Here is a 20,125-nt window from a genome sequence, read left to right as displayed (position 1 = left end):
TTTCAGAATTACAGAAGAAGGTGGATAAGACAATTTATTACAAATCAAAGTTCATAAAGCCCTGATGCTGGATAATATATCAGAAACACGTCGACTAATTATTAAAAGACTGAACTCAGATGAAACTAAAACATTGTTTTTCTACTAAAACAAAAGCAATTATGTTGGTTGTGTCACAAAAGAAATGTTGAGCAACACATACAGGAGACATAATAGTAATGTATTGTTAGATTTTACTCTTTTGAGAGAACTCTAAAAGTGAAACCGAATTATTTTTGTTGAAAGTTTCTATATTGAGATTTTGTTTAAACCTGAGTAATTGTTTTGAGAATATAAGGAGAATTGTCTGATTGTTACTTTCATTAGTACAATTGTTCATTTCTTCTTCATTGTGTGAACAGATTAAGCAACCCTTAAGAATTTGTACATAATTACAAGAAAAATAGGAGGCCGTAAAACCCCCCAGAGTGCATAGGGGTTGCCTGATAATGACAACAGGTTATATGGGTTTTTGTTCAACTTTGGTCGCCTAGGGCCAGGAGACAATACCCCTTTGCACCAGAAGTTATTGTAATCCTAATCAAATAGACACAAAGATTACTACTACTAATAACACACTGAAGTGCCCCTCTGTTTCATTACATTACCTTTCCCGTTGCTGTACTCGGTTGGGTCTCCTGCCCAGTGGGAAAGGCGCAAAGGTCCTGAAACAATTTGGAGGGGGAACTACTTCAGTGGATTGCTTTTCTCCTGCAGATTCCTCATTTTGATAGATGTGCATCATCCTGCTCTGCGATTCCAAAAACTTAACAGGTGGTGTAATGGACCTCGACTCGGTAATCTATCTGTCTTGTCAGGCTACCAATCGTCGGCTCCAGAAGTGACGTCAAGCGTCGTGTGTGTATATATAGCCCGTCACTACGCCCCATGCTTCAGTTCCTTTTTTCTGCACGCTGCATTGTGAACACGAGTCAAGTTTATTGGACTTTTTTTGCACCTCGTTGTATATTTTCTCGGAAAACCTTGACGCAATGTCATCTCACAGGGTCTCGGGCCTCAAGCGATGATGCGATTGCGAGGCCAAAATGTCAGTAACTGACCCCCACAACGTGTCTGTGATTCCTAGGTGTTGGTCACCACACTGGGGCCTGCACATCGTGCTCTAATATGCAACCAAAGTCCCTACATGAGAGGGCCAGGAAACTGGCTTTGCGCCGACCAATCGCCAAATCTCTGCTGCTGTCCCTTGTCCGGTCTTTGGAGGCAGAGACTGAGGAGCCCACTCCCGACAAAGGGAAAGACCGACATTGCAAAAACACTAAGACGGTCCTACTCCAGGAGCCATTCCTCGCGGAAGAAGAAGCGGCATCAACGTGGAGACCACCTTGTCGTCGGATAGAGGTAAGCCTCAGAGGGGCCGACCACTTGGGAGCAGTGGGAAACTTTTAACACTTCCATGCTTGATCTGTTTAGACAACAAGCTGCTGTAGGTGTGGCTCTGGTCCCCGACCAGCAAACTTAGGCGGCAAAAGCGGTGCTCCCGACCGCAAGCCAGCCACTCTGTCGACAACATCGACCTGAAACTCGTTCGGATGTCATGCCTACCAGGCATAAGTCACCGGAGGGCCATAGGGACAAGGCTCACAATGCCAATCGGTTATCCGAGCCTCCCTCCGTGCTGAAAGAACCTTTTGGTAATGAAAGCTTTGGCTTTGAAACCTATTCTCAAGCCCTCCTCGCCGACAGTCGGCTACGGTTAATTTGTGCTGCAGATTGGGTTTTTTTCAACTCGATGGCATCCATGTTTGGTGTTGATGACCCAGCTGACCCTGTTTACACAGGAACTGGCTGTGTAGATTTCTTTCAATGACAGATTTATCGGCCCTGGCTCAGGGTCTACAAGACGTCAGTGGTCTGGCTACTTCCCCAGAACTTGAGTTACAACAAAACCAGCCTTATACCCATGGTAACATCAGGTTCACAGATCTGGTTCGTAGGGTTGTTGACACCCTTGGGTTGAAGGCGTCCACCACACCTCTTCCGGGGTATGAGCTCACTGACATTTTGGACAAAGTATGAAAACAAAGAGAAAATATCGAGGCGGAGTACCCCAAAAGGAAATACACCAAACACGGGTTACAAAGGAACATACAAAGATCTTTATTTTATACTGAACAGTTTCAAAGGTCAAGGCAACAGATAGCTATTTGCCCTCAGTACAACACAGCGAACTCCAGCGTGGTTCGGTATGCTCAGTGAGTGCGACTGTACATTAGAATAGTCGCACTTTATATACCTTCGAAAACATGATGTTCAACCCATTTCCCAGTTAATGCATTACGGATCTAGGGTTCGTACCGAGTTCACACATCTGTACACTTAGGGTTTGCCTTTAATACATAATTCTATGCCTAAAGTTGCTCCCTTGCCTACTGCACATGGGGCTGCTCCTGCGCCTACTGTTGTCAATGCTATGCACTATGATGTTCCTATGCCTACCGCACATGTGGCTGCTCCCGCGCCTACTGTTGTCAATGCTATGCACTATGATGTTCCTATGCTTACCGCACATGTGGCTGCTCCCGCGCCTACTGTTAATGCTATGCACTATGATGTTCCTATGCCCACCGCACATGTGGCTGCTCCCTTGTTTACTGCTAATAAAGATATGTCTATTGGTGGTAATGACATGCCCAATGTTGTTACCATACTCAATGCCCATGCCAATGCCCCCTTGATCATCTCAGCTGAGGCCCCGTCCACATCCACCAGCCCACTTCCCCCTAAGCACCCTACTCCCTACACACTCAGCTGCGCCATGCTTAATGCACGTTCAGTGCCTGCCCAGGCCCTTGACATTAATGACCTGCTCATCAAGGACAACCTTGACCTCCTCATCCTCACTGAAACGTGGCTCAACGAGAGCTCAGGCCCAGTACTTTCGCTGGCTATTCCATCTGGATACTCCATCCTTAAGAAAGACTCCACCTCCCACAGAGGTGGTCGCGTCGCCCTCATCGCTAGGGAAACTCTTGCCATCAGAGTAATCGATGGACTACTTGACGACAACAGCGACTACCTCCCACTAAATATCAACGTCTCCCCTAACGGCACCATAACTATGCACATCGTGTATAGACCCCCAGGCCCAAGCCTTGACTTCCACGATACCCTCATCCCTGCTCTCTCCAACAACATCAAAAAGACATCACAGGTTATACTTCTAGGAGATCTCAACCTAGGACTCAATGACCCTAAGGACTCCCATGCCAAATCCCTCAAGAAGGCACTATCCAACCTCGACCTCACGCAATCTATATCGAACCCCACACACATCAAAGGTAGCACCCTTGACTGGATCAGCCACCACAACTGCTCCCTTCTCATCACCGCAAACACCCCCATCCCCTGGTCCGACCACCACTACATCCAATTCAATCTTGGAACCAAAAAAGTTGCCCTCACCCCCCCCCCCCCCCCCCCCACCGTGCCCAGCCACCTACACAAGGAGCTCATGTCTACTCACAGCAGAGAATCTAGCACCCTACCCTCTTCACTCTGCCCTACAGGCCCCATCCTCCAACAACCCTGAAACATTAGCCAACACTTTCAGGGAAGTCATCACGTCAATCGTGGACGCCATCGCCACTCTGACCCTCAAAAAGGCCAAACATACCAATGCTTGGTTCACTAAAAAACTCCTTGACCGACGTGCCCTTAAGAGGACTGCCTTCTCCGCATGGAAAGCCAACCCCTCTGAAGCCACCAAACAAAAGTTCAAAGTCATCTCCAAATCCTATAAAACAAACATTACCGCAGCCAAAGCTGCCTCCTTTAACGCCAGGATCACCCAGGCCAAGTTGGGATCCAAGGAACTATTCACCATCTGGAAAAAACCCCTGCTCCACCCTCCTCAGTCCTCAAGGACGCCAATTGGTGTAATAGTATCCAATCTGCCATGTTAGAGAAGCTCAACACTCTCCAAACCAAAATTCGCGGACACCAAAAAGCCCTCTCCAACCTAATAGCCAATCTGCACGCCAAACCACCTAACATGACCACCCCCTCCCCGCTATTTGACTTCAAAGATGTCTCGGAGGTAGAGGTCATTGCCATGCTCACCTCCATTAAACCTTCCAATTGTAAGGGCGATGCCTGCCCAGCTAGTCTCATCAAGGACTTGGCACGCATCCTGGCCCCATTTCTTACTGCCTTTATCAACTCCTCCTTCCAGTCAGGCCATGTCCCGTCTGGACTTAAGGAAGCTTGGGTACGCCCGCTCCTTAAAAAAAAAAACCCTTGCTCGACCCAACGGTCCCTGGGAACTACAGACCCATCACCACTGTTCCGTTCCTGCTCAAAATACTGGACAAAACAGCCTACCTGCAAGTCCAAAAATTCCTGGAAGACAACTGTCTCCTCGGCCTGCGGCAATCCGGGTTCCGCCCACGACACGGCACTGAGGCGTCCCTCCTTGATCTAAAGAACCAAATGGACGATCTCGGAGACAAAGGCAAACCTGCGCTCCTATTGCTCCTGGATCTTTCCGCTGCTTTTGATTTGGTGGACCACAACACCCTGTGCCACGATCTAGCCACCCAAGCCAATTTCTCCACCAGAGCATGTCAATGGATCACCTCCTTTCTACAAGAAAGAGCCATGAAGGTCTTCTCTGACTCAGCAGCCGCCTCTCCCAGCCTCATCACCTGCGGTGTCCCTCAGGGCTCTTGTATCGCGCCCACGCTTTACAACCGCTTCACAAGGCCCTTGTTCAACATCCTCGACTCCCTTGGCATTTCATATACCAACTACGTGGATGACACACAGGTCCTTATCCCACTTACCGGAGATTACCTAGCTGACACCAAAACCCTCACCTCCATCTACTCCACCATCCAATCCTGGATGGCAGAGAATTGGCTCTGCCTTAACAGTGATAAAACTGAGCTCCTTATAGGCTCCCCACTGACGCTGGGCAACCTCGGAGATCAATACACCTCCTTCACCATCGATAACATCCCCATTAAGGTCTCCAACTATGTGAAGACGCTCAGTCTACCTGGATTCCAACCTATCCATGGACAGACGGGTGAATGCTATCGCTGCCTCCTCAGCGTACTACTCTAAAGTCCGCAACACCCCCAGGCCCTTCAAGTCCCCCCCCATAACTGCCTCACCATTGCTAGGGCAAGGATCCAGGCTAGACTATTGTAATGCCCGCCTCATTGGGACCTCCAACAAAAACATTTCCAAATTGCAGCTAGTCCAGAACAACGCTCTGAGGGCAGCCACGGGTACTGCCAGAAGAGACCATATCTCTCAAATCAGGAGGCAGGCCCACTGGCTCCCAATCAAATAGAGAATTGTCTTTAAGACCCTCACTATCACCCACAAATGCCTGCATGACCTTGCCCCTCCCTACCTAACACACAGAATCACCAAGCACACGGCCACAAGACCCTTAAGGTCACACTATGTCAATACAATTGTCACGCCCACCACGCTTAAAGTGCTTGGAACTCATACTTACCTGGCAGGGGAGCATCTGTGATCAACAAGGCAGATCTCCCAGGGTGAGGCTCATCCATTGCACATCGGATTTGCTGACCCCTGCGATGTCCCCAAATGCGGGATACTCGACTGCATTATTTCTGGTAGTGGGGGACTGCGTTCGCGCTATCCCCTGATTTATTGGTCAAAGAAAGAAAAAGTTTAGTGTGCAGAGTCAGCTTGTTTACACACGGAGCCCCTGGTCTTGCAGCAGAGTTTCTTAAGTCACGTGTGTGAGTAGGTAGCCTCTGAATGTTGCTGCAGTCCAGAGGGCCAGCATTCACTGGAGGGGTCAAGTGCACAGGCGCCTAACCCCAGACTTGTGCGCCCCATGATATCAGGGGCCCCAGTAGTTCTTGAAGCCGCCCTGCCCCGCCCGGGCTCTGTTATCACGGCCAGGCCCTCCAACCTTAAGAAGTCCCATCCAGCTCCTGGGGATTGGGGATTGGGGGGGGGGGGGGGGTTCACTGGCTACCAGCTGCCGCCGGCCCCGTCCGAGCACCGATCGGGCACGATCGGGCGTTGCCTTCACGGCGTTGCCGTGTCCTGCTGGGGAGCACCCCACCCAAGACGCTCTTGTTAAGCGGGGTGGCCTGTCGGCTCAGGAGGGCCATGGGCCCTGGGGGCCGACAGGCCAGTGGGCGCACTGCACCAGGCCTGCTCGCTATCCGACTGGGCCTGCAGGCTGGCGGCCAGGCCGGAATTTATGCAAATCTCGTGCGGAGCAGGGCCTGATGGGAGAAAGGACCTGTGCTGCAATGTGCCTCTTCTGCTGAGCTCTGCCTGCCGGAGCTTCCCCCTGAACGTGGGACAGGCAGCTCTGCAGGCGCTCGGGGCTTCCGGGAGGGCTGGGGCTGGGTCAGGGCCTGCCTTCTCACCCTCGCTTAGCGGGGATTCCAGAACAGGCCCAACCCCTGCCCTCTTGCTCGCAACTCATACTTACCTGGCAGGGGAGCATCTGTGATCAACAAGGCAGATCTCCCAGGGTGAGGCTCATCCATTGCACATCGGATTTGCTGACCCCTGCGATGTCCCCAAATGCGGGATACTCGACTGCATTATTTCTGGTAGTGGGGGACTGCGTTCGCGCTATCCCCTGATTTATTGGTCAAAGAAAGAAAAAGTTTAGTGTGCAGAGTCAGCTTGTTTACACACGGAGCCCCTGGTCTTGCAGCAGAGTTTCTTAAGTCACGTGTGTGAGTAGGTAGCCTCTGAATGTTGCTGCAGTCCAGAGGGCCAGCATTCACTGGAGGGGTCAAGTGCACAGGCGCCTAACCCCAGACTTGTGCGCCCCATGATATCAGGGGCCCCAGTAGTTCTTGAAGCCGCCCTGCCCCGCCCCGCCCGGGCTCTGTTATCACGGCCAGGCCCTCCAACCTTAAGAAGTCCCATCCAGCTCCTGGGGATTGGGGATTGGGGGGGGGGGGTTCACTGGCTACCAGCTGCCGCCGGCCCCGTCCGAGCACCGATCGTGCACGATCGGGCGTTGCCTTCACGGCGTTGCCGTGTCCTGCTGGGGAGCACCCCACCCAAGACGCTCTTGTTAAGCGGGGTGGCCTGTCGGCTCAGGAGGGCCATGGGCCCTGGGGGCCGACAGGCCAGTGGGCGCACTGCACCAGGCCTGCTCGCTATCCGACTGGGCCTGCAGGCTGGGGGCCAGGCCGGAATGTATGCAAATCTCGGGCGGAGCAGGGCCTGATGGGAGAAAGGACCTGTGCTGCAATGTGCCTCTTCTGCTGAGCTCTGCCTGCCGGAGCTTCCCCCTGAACGTGGGACAGGCAGCCCTGCAGGCGCTCGGGGCTTCCGGGAGGGCTGGGGCTGGGTCAGGGCCTGCCTTCTCACCCTCGCTTAGCGGGGATTCCAGAACAGGCCCAACCCCTGCCCTCTTGCTCGCAACTCATACTTACCTGGCAGGGGAGCATCTGTGATCAACAAGGCAGATCTCCCAGGGTGAGGCTCATCCATTGCACATCGGATTTGCTGACCCCTGCGATGTCCCCAAATGCGGGATACTCGACTGCATTATTTCTGGTAGTGGGGGACTGCGTTCGCGCTATCCCCTGATTTATTGGTCAAAGAAAGAAAAAGTTTAGTGTGCAGAGTCAGCTTGTTTACACACGGAGCCCCTGGTCTTGCAGCAGAGTTTCTTAAGTCACGTGTGTGAGTAGGTAGCCTCTGAATGTTGCTGCAGTCCAGAGGGCCAGCATTCACTGGAGGGGTCAAGTGCACAGGCGCCTAACCCCAGACTTGTGCGCCCCATGATATCAGGGGCCCCAGTAGTTCTTGAAGCCGCCCTGCCCCGCCCCGCCCGGGCTCTGTTATCACGGCCAGGCCCTCCAACCTTAAGAAGTCCCATCCAGCTCCTGGGGATTGGGGATTGGGGGGGGGGGGGGGTTCACTGGCTACCAGCTGCCGCCGGCCCCGTCCGAGCACCGATCGGGCACGATCGGGCGTTGCCGTGTCCTGCTGGGGAGCACCCCACCCAAGACGCTCTTGTTAAGCGGGGTGGCCTGTCGGCTCAGGAGGGCCATGGGCCCTGGGGGCCGACAGGCCAGTGGGCGCACTGCACCAGGCCTGCTCGCTATCCGACTGGGCCTGCAGGCTGGCGGCCAGGCCGGAATTTATGCAAATCTCGTGCGGAGCAGGGCCTGATGGGAGAAAGGACCTGTGCTGCAATGTGCCTCTTCTGCTGAGCTCTGCCTGCCGGAGCTTCCCCCTGAACGTGGGACAGGCAGCTCTGCAGGCGCTCGGGGCTTCCGGGAGGGCTGGGGCTGGGTCAGGGCCTGCCTTCTCACCCTCGCTTAGCGGGGATTCCAGAACAGGCCCAACCCCTGCCCTCTTGCTCGCAACTCATACTTACCTGGCAGGGGAGCATCTGTGATCAACAAGGCAGATCTCCCAGGGTGAGGCTCATCCATTGCACATCGGATTTGCTGACCCCTGCGATGTCCCCAAATGCGGGATACTCGACTGCATTATTTCTGGTAGTGGGGGACTGCGTTCGCGCTATCCCCTGATTTATTGGTCAAAGAAAGAAAAAGTTTAGTGTGCAGAGTCAGCTTGTTTACACACGGAGCCCCTGGTCTTGCAGCAGAGTTTCTTAAGTCACGTGTGTGAGTAGGTAGCCTCTGAATGTTGCTGCAGTCCAGAGGGCCAGCATTCACTGGAGGGGTCAAGTGCACAGGCGCCTAACCCCAGACTTGTGCGCCCCATGATATCAGGGGCCCCAGTAGTTCTTGAAGCCGCCCCGCCCCGCCCGGGCTCTGTTATCACGGCCAGGCCCTCCAACCTTAAGAAGTCCCATCCAGCTCCTGGGGATTGGGGATTGGGGGGGGGGGGGGTTCACTGGCTACCAGCTGCCGCCGGCCCCGTCCGAGCACCGATCGGGCACGATCGGGCGTTGCCTTCACGGCGTTGCCGTGTCCTGCTGGGGAGCACCCCACCCAAGACGCTCTTGTTAAGCGGGGTGGCCTGTCGGCTCAGGAGGGCCATGGGCCCTGGGGGCCGACAGGCCAGTGGGCGCACTGCACCAGGCCTGCTCGCTATCCGACTGGGCCTGCAGGCTGGCGGCCAGGCCGGAATTTATGCAAATCTCGTGCGGAGCAGGGCCTGATGGGAGAAAGGACCTGTGCTGCAATGTGCCTCTTCTGCTGAGCTCTGCCTGCCGGAGCTTCCCCCTGAACGTGGGACAGGCAGCCCTGCAGGCGCTCGGGGCTTCCGGGAGGGCTGGGGCTGGGTCAGGGCCTGCCTTCTCACCCTCGCTTAGCGGGGATTCCAGAACAGGCCCAACCCCTGCCCTCTTGCTCGCAACTCATACTTACCTGGCAGGGGAGCATCTGTGATCAACAAGGCAGATCTCCCAGGGTGAGGCTCATCCATTGCACATCGGATTTGCTGACCCCTGCGATGTCCCCAAATGCGGGATACTCGACTGCATTATTTCTGGTAGTGGGGGACTGCGTTCGCGCTATCCCCTGATTTATTGGTCAAAGAAAGAAAAAGTTTAGTGTGCAGAGTCAGCTTGTTTACACACGGAGCCCCTGGTCTTGCAGCAGAGTTTCTTAAGTCACGTGTGTGAGTAGGTAGCCTCTGAATGTTGCTGCAGTCCAGAGGGCCAGCATTCACTGGAGGGGTCAAGTGCACAGGCGCCTAACCCCAGACTTGTGCGCCCCATGATATCAGGGGCCCCAGTAGTTCTTGAAGCCGCCCTGCCCCGCCCCGCCCGGGCTCTGTTATCACGGCCAGGCCCTCCAACCTTAAGAAGTCCCATCCAGCTCCTGGGGATTGGGGATTGGGGGGGGGGGGGGGGGGGGGGGTTCACTGGCTACCAGCTGCCGCCGGCCCCGTCCGAGCACCGATCGGGCACGATCGGGCGTTGCCGTGTCCTGCTGGGGAGCACCCCACCCAAGACGCTCTTGTTAAGCGGGGTGGCCTGTCGGCTCAGGAGGGCCATGGGCCCTGGGGGCCGACAGGCCAGTGGGCGCACTGCACCAGGCCTGCTCGCTATCCGACTGGGCCTGCAGGCTGGCGGCCAGGCCGGAATTTATGCAAATCTCGTGCGGAGCAGGGCCTGATGGGAGAAAGGACCTGTGCTGCAATGTGCCTCTTCTGCTGAGCTCTGCCTGCCGGAGCTTCCCCCTGAACGTGGGACAGGCAGCTCTGCAGGCGCTCGGGGCTTCCGGGAGGGCTGGGGCTGGGTCAGGGCCTGCCTTCTCACCCTCGCTTAGCGGGGATTCCAGAACAGGCCCAACCCCTGCCCTCTTGCTCGCAACTCATACTTACCTGGCAGGGGAGCATCTGTGATCAACAAGGCAGATCTCCCAGGGTGAGGCTCATCCATTGCACATCGGATTTGCTGACCCCTGCGATGTCCCCAAATGCGGGATACTCGACTGCATTATTTCTGGTAGTGGGGGACTGCGTTCGCGCTATCCCCTGATTTATTGGTCAAAGAAAGAAAAAGTTTAGTGTGCAGAGTCAGCTTGTTTACACACGGAGCCCCTGGTCTTGCAGCAGAGTTTCTTAAGTCACGTGTGTGAGTAGGTAGCCTCTGAATGTTGCTGCAGTCCAGAGGGCCAGCATTCACTGGAGGGGTCAAGTGCACAGGCGCCTAACCCCAGACTTGTGCGCCCCATGATATCAGGGGCCCCAGTAGTTCTTGAAGCCGCCCTGCCCCGCCCCGCCCGGGCTCTGTTATCACGGCCAGGCCCTCCAACCTTAAGAAGTCCCATCCAGCTCCTGGGGATTGGGGATTGGGGGGGGGGGGGTTCACTGGCTACCAGCTGCCGCCGGCCCCGTCCGAGCACCGATCGGGCACGATCGGGCGTTGCCTTCACGGCGTTGCCGTGTCCTGCTGGGGAGCACCCCACCCAAGACGCTCTTGTTAAGCGGGGTGGCCTGTCGGCTCAGGAGGGCCATGGGCCCTGGGGGCCGACAGGCCAGTGGGCGCACTGCACCAGGCCTGCTCGCTATCCGACTGGGCCTGCAGGCTGGCGGCCAGGCCGGAATTTATGCAAATCTCGTGCGGAGCAGGGCCTGATGGGAGAAAGGACCTGTGCTGCAATGTGCCTCTTCTGCTGAGCTCTGCCTGCCGGAGCTTCCCCCTGAACGTGGGACAGGCAGCTCTGCAGGCGCTCGGGGCTTCCGGGAGGGCTAGGGCTGGGTCAGGGCCTGCCTTCTCACCCTCGCTTAGCGGGGATTCCAGAACAGGCCCAACCCCTGCCCTCTTGCTCGCAACTCATACTTACCTGGCAGGGGAGCATCTGTGATCAACAAGGCAGATCTCCCAGGGTGAGGCTCATCCATTGCACATCCATTGCACATCGGATTTGCTGACCCCTGCGATGTCCCCAAATGCGGGATACTCGACTGCATTATTTCTGGTAGTGGGGGACTGCGTTCGCGCTATCCCCTGATTTATTGGTCAAAGAAAGAAAAAGTTTAGTGTGCAGAGTCAGCTTGTTTACACACGGAGCCCCTGGTCTTGCAGCAGAGTTTCTTAAGTCACGTGTGTGAGTAGGTAGCCTCTGAATGTTGCTGCAGTCCAGAGGGCCAGCATTCACTGGAGGGGTCAAGTGCACAGGCGCCTAACCCCAGACTTGTGCGCCCCATGATATCAGGGGCCCCAGTAGTTCTTGAAGCCGCCCTGCCCCGCCCCGCCCGGGCTCTGTTAACACGGCCAGGCCCTCCAACCTTAAGAAGTCCCATCCAGCTCCTGGGGATTGGGGGGGGGGTTCACTGGCTACCAGCTGCCGCCGGCCCCGTCCGAGCACCGATCGGGCACGATCGGGCGTTGCCTTCACGGCGTTGCCGTGTCCTGCTGGGGAGCACCCCACCCAAGACGCTCTTGTTAAGCGGGGTGGCCTGTCGGCTCAGGAGGGCCATGGGCCCTGGGGGCCGACAGGCCAGTGGGCGCACTGCACCAGGCCTGCTCGCTATCCGACTGGGCCTGCAGGCTGGCGGCCAGGCCGGAATTTATGCAAATCTCGTGCGGAGCAGGGCCTGATGGGAGAAAGGACCTGTGCTGCAATGTGCCTCTTCTGCTGAGCTCTGCCTGCCGGAGCTTCCCCCTGAACGTGGGACAGGCAGCTCTGCAGGCGCTCGGGGCTTCCGGGAGGGCTAGGGCTGGGTCAGGGCCTGCCTTCTCACCCTCGCTTAGCGGGGATTCCAGAACAGGCCCAACCCCTGCCCTCTTGCTCGCAACTCATACTTACCTGGCAGGGGAGCATCTGTGATCAACAAGGCAGATCTCCCAGGGTGAGGCTCATCCATTGCACATCGGATTTGCTGACCCCTGCGATGTCCCCAAATGCGGGATACTCGACTGCATTATTTCTGGTAGTGGGGGACTGCGTTCGCGCTATCCCCTGATTTATTGGTCAAAGAAAGAAAAAGTTTAGTGTGCAGAGTCAGCTTGTTTACACACGGAGCCCCTGGTCTTGCAGCAGAGTTTCTTAAGTCACGTGTGTGAGTAGGTAGCCTCTGAATGTTGCTGCAGTCCAGAGGGCCAGCATTCACTGGAGGGGTCAAGTGCACAGGCGCCTAACCCCAGACTTGTGCGCCCCATGATATCAGGGGCCCCAGTAGTTCTTGAAGCCGCCCTGCCCCGCCCCGCCCGGGCTCTGTTATCACGGCCAGGCCCTCCAACCTTAAGAAGTCCCATCCAGCTCCTGGGGATTGGGGATTGGGGGGGGGGGGGGGGTTCACTGGCTACCAGCTGCCGCCGGCCCCGTCCGAGCACCGATCGGGCACGATCGGGCGTTGCCTTCACGGCGTTGCCGTGTCCTGCTGGGGAGCACCCCACCCAAGACGCTCTTGTTAAGCGGGGTGGCCTGTCGGCTCAGGAGGGCCATGGGCCCTGGGGGCCGACAGGCCAGTGGGCGCACTGCACCAGGCCTGCTCGCTATCCGACTGGGCCTGCAGGCTGGCGGCCAGGCCGGAATTTATGCAAATCTCGTGCGGAGCAGGGCCTGATGGGAGAAAGGACCTGTGCTGCAATGTGCCTCTTCTGCTGAGCTCTGCCTGCCGGAGCTTCCCCCTGAACGTGGGACAGGCAGCCCTGCAGGCGCTCGGGGCTTCCGGGAGGGCTGGGGCTGGGTCAGGGCCTGCCTTCTCACCCTCGCTTAGCGGGGATTCCAGAACAGGCCCAACCCCTGCCCTCTTGCTCGCAACTCATACTTACCTGGCAGGGGAGCATCTGTGATCAACAAGGCAGATCTCCCAGGGTGAGGCTCATCCATTGCACATCGGATTTGCTGACCCCTGCGATGTCCCCAAATGCGGGATACTCGACTGCATTATTTCTGGTAGTGGGGGACTGCGTTCGCGCTATCCCCTGATTTATTGGTCAAAGAAAGAAAAAGTTTAGTGTGCAGAGTCAGCTTGTTTACACACGGAGCCCCTGGTCTTGCAGCAGAGTTTCTTAAGTCACGTGTGTGAGTAGGTAGCCTCTGAATGTTGCTGCAGTCCAGAGGGCCAGCATTCACTGGAGGGGTCAAGTGCACAGGCGCCTAACCCCAGACTTGTGCGCCCCATGATATCAGGGGCCCCAGTAGTTCTTGAAGCCGCCCTGCCCCGCCCCGCCCGGGCTCTGTTATCACGGCCAGGCCCTCCAACCTTAAGAAGTCCCATCCAGCTCCTGGGGATTGGGGATTGGGGGGGGGGGGGGGGGGTTCACTGGCTACCAGCTGCCGCCGGCCCCGTCCGAGCACCGATCGGGCACGATCGGGCGTTGCCGTGTCCTGCTGGGGAGCACCCCACCCAAGACGCTCTTGTTAAGCGGGGTGGCCTGTCGGCTCAGGAGGGCCATGGGCCCTGGGGGCCGACAGGCCAGTGGGCGCACTGCACCAGGCCTGCTCGCTATCCGACTGGGCCTGCAGGCTGGCGGCCAGGCCGGAATTTATGCAAATCTCGTGCGGAGCAGGGCCTGATGGGAGAAAGGACCTGTGCTGCAATGTGCCTCTTCTGCTGAGCTCTGCCTGCCGGAGCTTCCCCCTGAACGTGGGACAGGCAGCTCTGCAGGCGCTCGGGGCTTCCGGGAGGGCTGGGGCTGGGTCAGGGCCTGCCTTCTCACCCTCGCTTAGCGGGGATTCCAGAACAGGCCCAACCCCTGCCCTCTTGCTCGCAACTCATACTTACCTGGCAGGGGAGCATCTGTGATCAACAAGGCAGATCTCCCAGGGTGAGGCTCATCCATTGCACATCGGATTTGCTGACCCCTGCGATGTCCCCAAATGCGGGATACTCGACTGCATTATTTCTGGTAGTGGGGGACTGCGTTCGCGCTATCCCCTGATTTATTGGTCAAAGAAAGAAAAAGTTTAGTGTGCAGAGTCAGCTTGTTTACACACGGAGCCCCTGGTCTTGCAGCAGAGTTTCTTAAGTCACGTGTGTGAGTAGGTAGCCTCTGAATGTTGCTGCAGTCCAGAGGGCCAGCATTCACTGGAGGGGTCAAGTGCACAGGCGCCTAACCCCAGACTTGTGCGCCCCATGATATCAGGGGCCCCAGTAGTTCTTGAAGCCGCCCTGCCCCGCCCCGCCCGGGCTCTGTTATCACGGCCAGGCCCTCCAACCTTAAGAAGTCCCATCCAGCTCCTGGGGATTGGGGATTGGGGGGGGGGGGGGGGTTCACTGGCTACCAGCTGCCGCCGGCCCCGTCCGAGCACCGATCGGGCACGATCGGGCGTTGCCGTGTCCTGCTGGGGAGCACCCCACCCAAGACGCTCTTGTTAAGCGGGGTGGCCTGTCGGCTCAGGAGGGCCATGGGCCCTGGGGGCCGACAGGCCAGTGGGCGCACTGCACCAGGCCTGCTCGCTATCCGACTGGGCCTGCAGGCTGGCGGCCAGGCCGGAATTTATGCAAATCTCGTGCGGAGCAGGGCCTGATGGGAGAAAGGACCTGTGCTGCAATGTGCCTCTTCTGCTGAGCTCTGCCTGCCGGAGCTTCCCCCTGAACGTGGGACAGGCAGCTCTGCAGGCGCTCGGGGCTTCCGGGAGGGCTAGGGCTGGGTCAGGGCCTGCCTTCTCACCCTCGCTTAGCGGGGATTCCAGAACAGGCCCAACCCCTGCCCTCTTGCTCGCAACTCATACTTACCTGGCAGGGGAGCATCTGTGATCAACAAGGCAGATCTCCCAGGGTGAGGCTCATCCATTGCACATCGGATTTGCTGACCCCTGCGATGTCCCCAAATGCGGGATACTCGACTGCATTATTTCTGGTAGTGGGGGACTGCGTTCGCGCTATCCCCTGATTTATTGGTCAAAGAAAGAAAAAGTTTAGTGTGCAGAGTCAGCTTGTTTACACACGGAGCCCCTGGTCTTGCAGCAGAGTTTCTTAAGTCACGTGTGTGAGTAGGTAGCCTCTGAATGTTGCTGCAGTCCAGAGGGCCAGCATTCACTGGAGGGGTCAAGTGCACAGGCGCCTAACCCCAGACTTGTGCGCCCCATGATATCAGGGGCCCCAGTAGTTCTTGAAGCCGCCCTGCCCCGCCCCGCCCGGGCTCTGTTAACACGGCCAGGCCCTCCAACCTTAAGAAGTCCCATCCAGCTCCTGGGGATTGGGGGGGGGGTTCACTGGCTACCAGCTGCCGCCGGCCCCGTCCGAGCACCGATCGGGCACGATCGGGCGTTGCCTTCACGGCGTTGCCGTGTCCTGCTGGGGAGCACCCCACCCAAGACGCTCTTGTTAAGCGGGGTGGCCTGTCGGCTCAGGAGGGCCATGGGCCCTGGGGGCCGACAGGCCAGTGGGCGCACTGCACCAGGCCTGCTCGCTATCCGACTGGGCCTGCAGGCTGGCGGCCAGGCCGGAATTTATGCAAATCTCGTGCGGAGCAGGGCCTGATGGGAGAAAGGACCTGTGCTGCAATGTGCCTCTTCTGCTGAGCTCTGCCTGCCGGAGCTTCCCCCTGAACGTGGGACAGGCAGCCCTGCAGGCGCTCGGGGCTTCCGGGAGGGCTGGGGCTGGGTCAGGGCCTGCCTTCTCACCCTCGCTTAGCGGGGATTCCAGAACAGGCCCAACCCCTGCCCTCTTGCTCGCAACTCATACTTACCTGGCAGGGGAGCATCTGTGATCAACAAGGCAGATCTCCCAGGGTGAGGCTCATCCATTGCACATCGGATTTGCTGACCCCTGCGATGTCCCCAAATGCGGGATACTCGACTGCATTATTTCTGGTAGTGGGGGACTGCGTTCGCGCTATCCCCTGATTTATTGGTCAAAGAAAGAAAAAGTTTAGTGTGCAGAGTCAGCTTGTTTACACACGGAGCCCCTGGTCTTGCAGCAGAGTTTCTTAAGTCACGTGTGTGAGTAGGTAGCCTCTGAATGTTGCTGCAGTCCAGAGGGCCAGCATTCACTGGAGGGGTCAAGTGCACAGGCGCCTAACCCCAGACTTGTGCGCCCCATGATATCAGGGGCCCCAGTAGTTCTTGAAGCCGCCCTGCCCCGCCCCGCCCGGGCTCTGTTATCACGGCCAGGCCCTCCAACCTTAAGAAGTCCCATCCAGCTCCTGGGGATTGGGGATTGGGGGGGGGGGGGGGGGGGTTCACTGGCTACCAGCTGCCGCCGGCCCCGTCCGAGCACCGATCGGGCACGATCGGGCGTTGCCGTGTCCTGCTGGGGAGCACCCCACCCAAGACGCTCTTGTTAAGCGGGGTGGCCTGTCGGCTCAGGAGGGCCATGGGCCCTGGGGGCCGACAGGCCAGTGGGCGCACTGCACCAGGCCTGCTCGCTATCCGACTGGGCCTGCAGGCTGGCGGCCAGGCCGGAATTTATGCAAATCTCGTGCGGAGCAGGGCCTGATGGGAGAAAGGACCTGTGCTGCAATGTGCCTCTTCTGCTGAGCTCTGCCTGCCGGAGCTTCCCCCTGAACGTGGGACAGGCAGCTCTGCAGGCGCTCGGGGCTTCCGGGAGGGCTGGGGCTGGGTCAGGGCCTGCCTTCTCACCCTCGCTTAGCGGGGATTCCAGAACAGGCCCAACCCCTGCCCTCTTGCTCGCAACTCATACTTACCTGGCAGGGGAGCATCTGTGATCAACAAGGCAGATCTCCCAGGGTGAGGCTCATCCATTGCACATCGGATTTGCTGACCCCTGCGATGTCCCCAAATGCGGGATACTCGACTGCATTATTTCTGGTAGTGGGGGACTGCGTTCGCGCTATCCCCTGATTTATTGGTCAAAGAAAGAAAAAGTTTAGTGTGCAGAGTCAGCTTGTTTACACACGGAGCCCCTGGTCTTGCAGCAGAGTTTCTTAAGTCACGTGTGTGAGTAGGTAGCCTCTGAATGTTGCTGCAGTCCAGAGGGCCAGCATTCACTGGAGGGGTCAAGTGCACAGGCGCCTAACCCCAGACTTGTGCGCCCCATGATATCAGGGGCCCCAGTAGTTCTTGAAGCCGCCCTGCCCCGCCCCGCCCGGGCTCTGTTATCACGGCCAGGCCCTCCAACCTTAAGAAGTCCCATCCAGCTCCTGGGGATTGGGGATTGGGGGGGGGGGGGTTCACTGGCTACCAGCTGCCGCCGGCCCCGTCCGAGCACCGATCGGGCACGATCGGGCGTTGCCTTCACGGCGTTGCCGTGTCCTGCTGGGGAGCACCCCACCCAAGACGCTCTTGTTAAGCGGGGTGGCCTGTCGGCTCAGGAGGGCCATGGGCCCTGGGGGCCGACAGGCCAGTGGGCGCACTGCACCAGGCCTGCTCGCTATCCGACTGGGCCTGCAGGCTGGCGGCCAGGCCGGAATTTATGCAAATCTCGTGCGGAGCAGGGCCTGATGGGAGAAAGGACCTGTGCTGCAATGTGCCTCTTCTGCTGAGCTCTGCCTGCCGGAGCTTCCCCCTGAACGTGGGACAGGCAGCTCTGCAGGCGCTCGGGGCTTCCGGGAGGGCTAGGGCTGGGTCAGGGCCTGCCTTCTCACCCTCGCTTAGCGGGGATTCCAGAACAGGCCCAACCCCTGCCCTCTTGCTCGCAACTCATACTTACCTGGCAGGGGAGCATCTGTGATCAACAAGGCAGATCTCCCAGGGTGAGGCTCATCCATTGCACATCGGATTTGCTGACCCCTGCGATGTCCCCAAATGCGGGATACTCGACTGCATTATTTCTGGTAGTGGGGGACTGCGTTCGCGCTATCCCCTGATTTATTGGTCAAAGAAAGAAAAAGTTTAGTGTGCAGAGTCAGCTTGTTTACACACGGAGCCCCTGGTCTTGCAGCAGAGTTTCTTAAGTCACGTGTGTGAGTAGGTAGCCTCTGAATGTTGCTGCAGTCCAGAGGGCCAGCATTCACTGGAGGGGTCAAGTGCACAGGCGCCTAACCCCAGACTTGTGCGCCCCATGATATCAGGGGCCCCAGTAGTTCTTGAAGCCGCCCTGCCCCGCCCCGCCCGGGCTCTGTTAACACGGCCAGGCCCTCCAACCTTAAGAAGTCCCATCCAGCTCCTGGGGATTGGGGGGGGGGTTCACTGGCTACCAGCTGCCGCCGGCCCCGTCCGAGCACCGATCGGGCACGATCGGGCGTTGCCTTCACGGCGTTGCCGTGTCCTGCTGGGGAGCACCCCACCCAAGACGCTCTTGTTAAGCGGGGTGGCCTGTCGGCTCAGGAGGGCCATGGGCCCTGGGGGCCGACAGGCCAGTGGGCGCACTGCACCAGGCCTGCTCGCTATCCGACTGGGCCTGCAGGCTGGCGGCCAGGCCGGAATTTATGCAAATCTCGTGCGGAGCAGGGCCTGATGGGAGAAAGGACCTGTGCTGCAATGTGCCTCTTCTGCTGAGCTCTGCCTGCCGGAGCTTCCCCCTGAACGTGGGACAGGCAGCCCTGCAGGCGCTCGGGGCTTCCGGGAGGGCTGGGGCTGGGTCAGGGCCTGCCTTCTCACCCTCGCTTAGCGGGGATTCCAGAACAGGCCCAACCCCTGCCCTCTTGCTCGCAACTCATACTTACCTGGCAGGGGAGCATCTGTGATCAACAAGGCAGATCTCCCAGGGTGAGGCTCATCCATTGCACATCGGATTTGCTGACCCCTGCGATGTCCCCAAATGCGGGATACTCGACTGCATTATTTCTGGTAGTGGGGGACTGCGTTCGCGCTATCCCCTGATTTATTGGTCAAAGAAAGAAAAAGTTTAGTGTGCAGAGTCAGCTTGTTTACACACGGAGCCCCTGGTCTTGCAGCAGAGTTTCTTAAGTCACGTGTGTGAGTAGGTAGCCTCTGAATGTTGCTGCAGTCCAGAGGGCCAGCATTCACTGGAGGGGTCAAGTGCACAGGCGCCTAACCCCAGACTTGTGCGCCCCATGATATCAGGGGCCCCAGTAGTTCTTGAAGCCGCCCTGCCCCGCCCCGCCCGGGCTCTGTTATCACGGCCAGGCCCTCCAACCTTAAGAAGTCCCATCCAGCTCCTGGGGATTGGGGGGGGGGGGGGGGGGTTCACTGGCTACCAGCTGCCGCCGGCCCCGTCCGAGCACCGATCGGGCACGATCGGGCGTTGCCGTGTCCTGCTGGGGAGCACCCCACCCAAGACGCTCTTGTTAAGCGGGGTGGCCTGTCGGCTCAGGAGGGCCATGGGCCCTGGGGGCCGACAGGCCAGTGGGCGCACTGCACCAGGCCTGCTCGCTATCCGACTGGGCCTGCAGGCTGGCGGCCAGGCCGGAATTTATGCAAATCTCGTGCGGAGCAGGGCCTGATGGGAGAAAGGACCTGTGCTGCAATGTGCCTCTTCTGCTGAGCTCTGCCTGCCGGAGCTTCCCCCTGAACGTGGGACAGGCAGCTCTGCAGGCGCTCGGGGCTTCCGGGAGGGCTGGGGCTGGGTCAGGGCCTGCCTTCTCACCCTCGCTTAGCGGGGATTCCAGAACAGGCCCAACCCCTGCCCTCTTGCTCGCAACTCATACTTACCTGGCAGGGGAGCATCTGTGATCAACAAGGCAGATCTCCCAGGGTGAGGCTCATCCATTGCACATCGGATTTGCTGACCCCTGCGATGTCCCCAAATGCGGGATACTCGACTGCATTATTTCTGGTAGTGGGGGACTGCGTTCGCGCTATCCCCTGATTTATTGGTCAAAGAAAGAAAAAGTTTAGTGTGCAGAGTCAGCTTG

General features: G+C 58.1%; 15 non-coding genes and 1 pseudogene across 15 annotated transcripts; all 16 read left to right on the top strand.

The window, feature by feature from the left end:
• Window positions 1-5,522: 5,522 nt before the first annotated feature.
• On the top strand, window positions 5,523-5,686 carry LOC138498906 (U1 spliceosomal RNA). The gene has a single exon (XR_011279000.1). It is a non-coding gene; the product is annotated as a U1 spliceosomal RNA (small nuclear RNA).
• A 799-nt stretch (window positions 5,687-6,485) lies between these two features.
• LOC138498905 (U1 spliceosomal RNA) lies at window positions 6,486-6,649 on the top strand. The gene has a single exon (XR_011278999.1). It is a non-coding gene; the product is annotated as a U1 spliceosomal RNA (small nuclear RNA).
• Window positions 6,650-7,449: 800 nt separating this feature from the next.
• LOC138498904 (U1 spliceosomal RNA) lies at window positions 7,450-7,613 on the top strand. Its single transcript, XR_011278998.1, has one exon. It is a non-coding gene; the product is annotated as a U1 spliceosomal RNA (small nuclear RNA).
• Window positions 7,614-8,402: 789 nt separating this feature from the next.
• On the top strand, window positions 8,403-8,566 carry LOC138498903 (U1 spliceosomal RNA). The gene has a single exon (XR_011278997.1). It is a non-coding gene; the product is annotated as a U1 spliceosomal RNA (small nuclear RNA).
• Window positions 8,567-9,363: 797 nt separating this feature from the next.
• On the top strand, window positions 9,364-9,527 carry LOC138498902 (U1 spliceosomal RNA). The gene has a single exon (XR_011278996.1). It is a non-coding gene; the product is annotated as a U1 spliceosomal RNA (small nuclear RNA).
• Window positions 9,528-10,324: 797 nt separating this feature from the next.
• Window positions 10,325-10,488, top strand: LOC138498901 (U1 spliceosomal RNA). Its single transcript, XR_011278995.1, has one exon. It is a non-coding gene; the product is annotated as a U1 spliceosomal RNA (small nuclear RNA).
• Window positions 10,489-11,289: 801 nt separating this feature from the next.
• On the top strand, window positions 11,290-11,464 carry LOC138498942 (U1 spliceosomal RNA; annotated as a pseudogene).
• Window positions 11,465-12,255: 791 nt separating this feature from the next.
• Window positions 12,256-12,419, top strand: LOC138498900 (U1 spliceosomal RNA). Its single transcript, XR_011278994.1, has one exon. It is a non-coding gene; the product is annotated as a U1 spliceosomal RNA (small nuclear RNA).
• An 804-nt stretch (window positions 12,420-13,223) lies between these two features.
• LOC138498899 (U1 spliceosomal RNA) lies at window positions 13,224-13,387 on the top strand. Its single transcript, XR_011278993.1, has one exon. It is a non-coding gene; the product is annotated as a U1 spliceosomal RNA (small nuclear RNA).
• Window positions 13,388-14,179: 792 nt separating this feature from the next.
• Window positions 14,180-14,343, top strand: LOC138498898 (U1 spliceosomal RNA). Its single transcript, XR_011278992.1, has one exon. It is a non-coding gene; the product is annotated as a U1 spliceosomal RNA (small nuclear RNA).
• A 790-nt stretch (window positions 14,344-15,133) lies between these two features.
• On the top strand, window positions 15,134-15,297 carry LOC138498896 (U1 spliceosomal RNA). The gene has a single exon (XR_011278991.1). It is a non-coding gene; the product is annotated as a U1 spliceosomal RNA (small nuclear RNA).
• Window positions 15,298-16,088: 791 nt separating this feature from the next.
• On the top strand, window positions 16,089-16,252 carry LOC138498895 (U1 spliceosomal RNA). Its single transcript, XR_011278990.1, has one exon. It is a non-coding gene; the product is annotated as a U1 spliceosomal RNA (small nuclear RNA).
• A 793-nt stretch (window positions 16,253-17,045) lies between these two features.
• On the top strand, window positions 17,046-17,209 carry LOC138498894 (U1 spliceosomal RNA). Its single transcript, XR_011278989.1, has one exon. It is a non-coding gene; the product is annotated as a U1 spliceosomal RNA (small nuclear RNA).
• An 801-nt stretch (window positions 17,210-18,010) lies between these two features.
• On the top strand, window positions 18,011-18,174 carry LOC138498893 (U1 spliceosomal RNA). The gene has a single exon (XR_011278988.1). It is a non-coding gene; the product is annotated as a U1 spliceosomal RNA (small nuclear RNA).
• A 791-nt stretch (window positions 18,175-18,965) lies between these two features.
• On the top strand, window positions 18,966-19,129 carry LOC138498892 (U1 spliceosomal RNA). The gene has a single exon (XR_011278987.1). It is a non-coding gene; the product is annotated as a U1 spliceosomal RNA (small nuclear RNA).
• A 785-nt stretch (window positions 19,130-19,914) lies between these two features.
• On the top strand, window positions 19,915-20,078 carry LOC138498891 (U1 spliceosomal RNA). Its single transcript, XR_011278986.1, has one exon. It is a non-coding gene; the product is annotated as a U1 spliceosomal RNA (small nuclear RNA).
• Window positions 20,079-20,125: the final 47 nt, after the last annotated feature.

Source organism: Ambystoma mexicanum, chromosome 5q (genome assembly GCF_040938575.1).
Source record: "Ambystoma mexicanum isolate Mex_15411 chromosome 5q, UKY_AmexF1_1, whole genome shotgun sequence".
Taxonomy (NCBI): domain Eukaryota; kingdom Metazoa; phylum Chordata; class Amphibia; order Caudata; family Ambystomatidae; genus Ambystoma; species Ambystoma mexicanum.
Note: the sequence above shows the minus strand (reverse complement) of the source record. Positions and strands in the feature narration are given on the sequence as shown.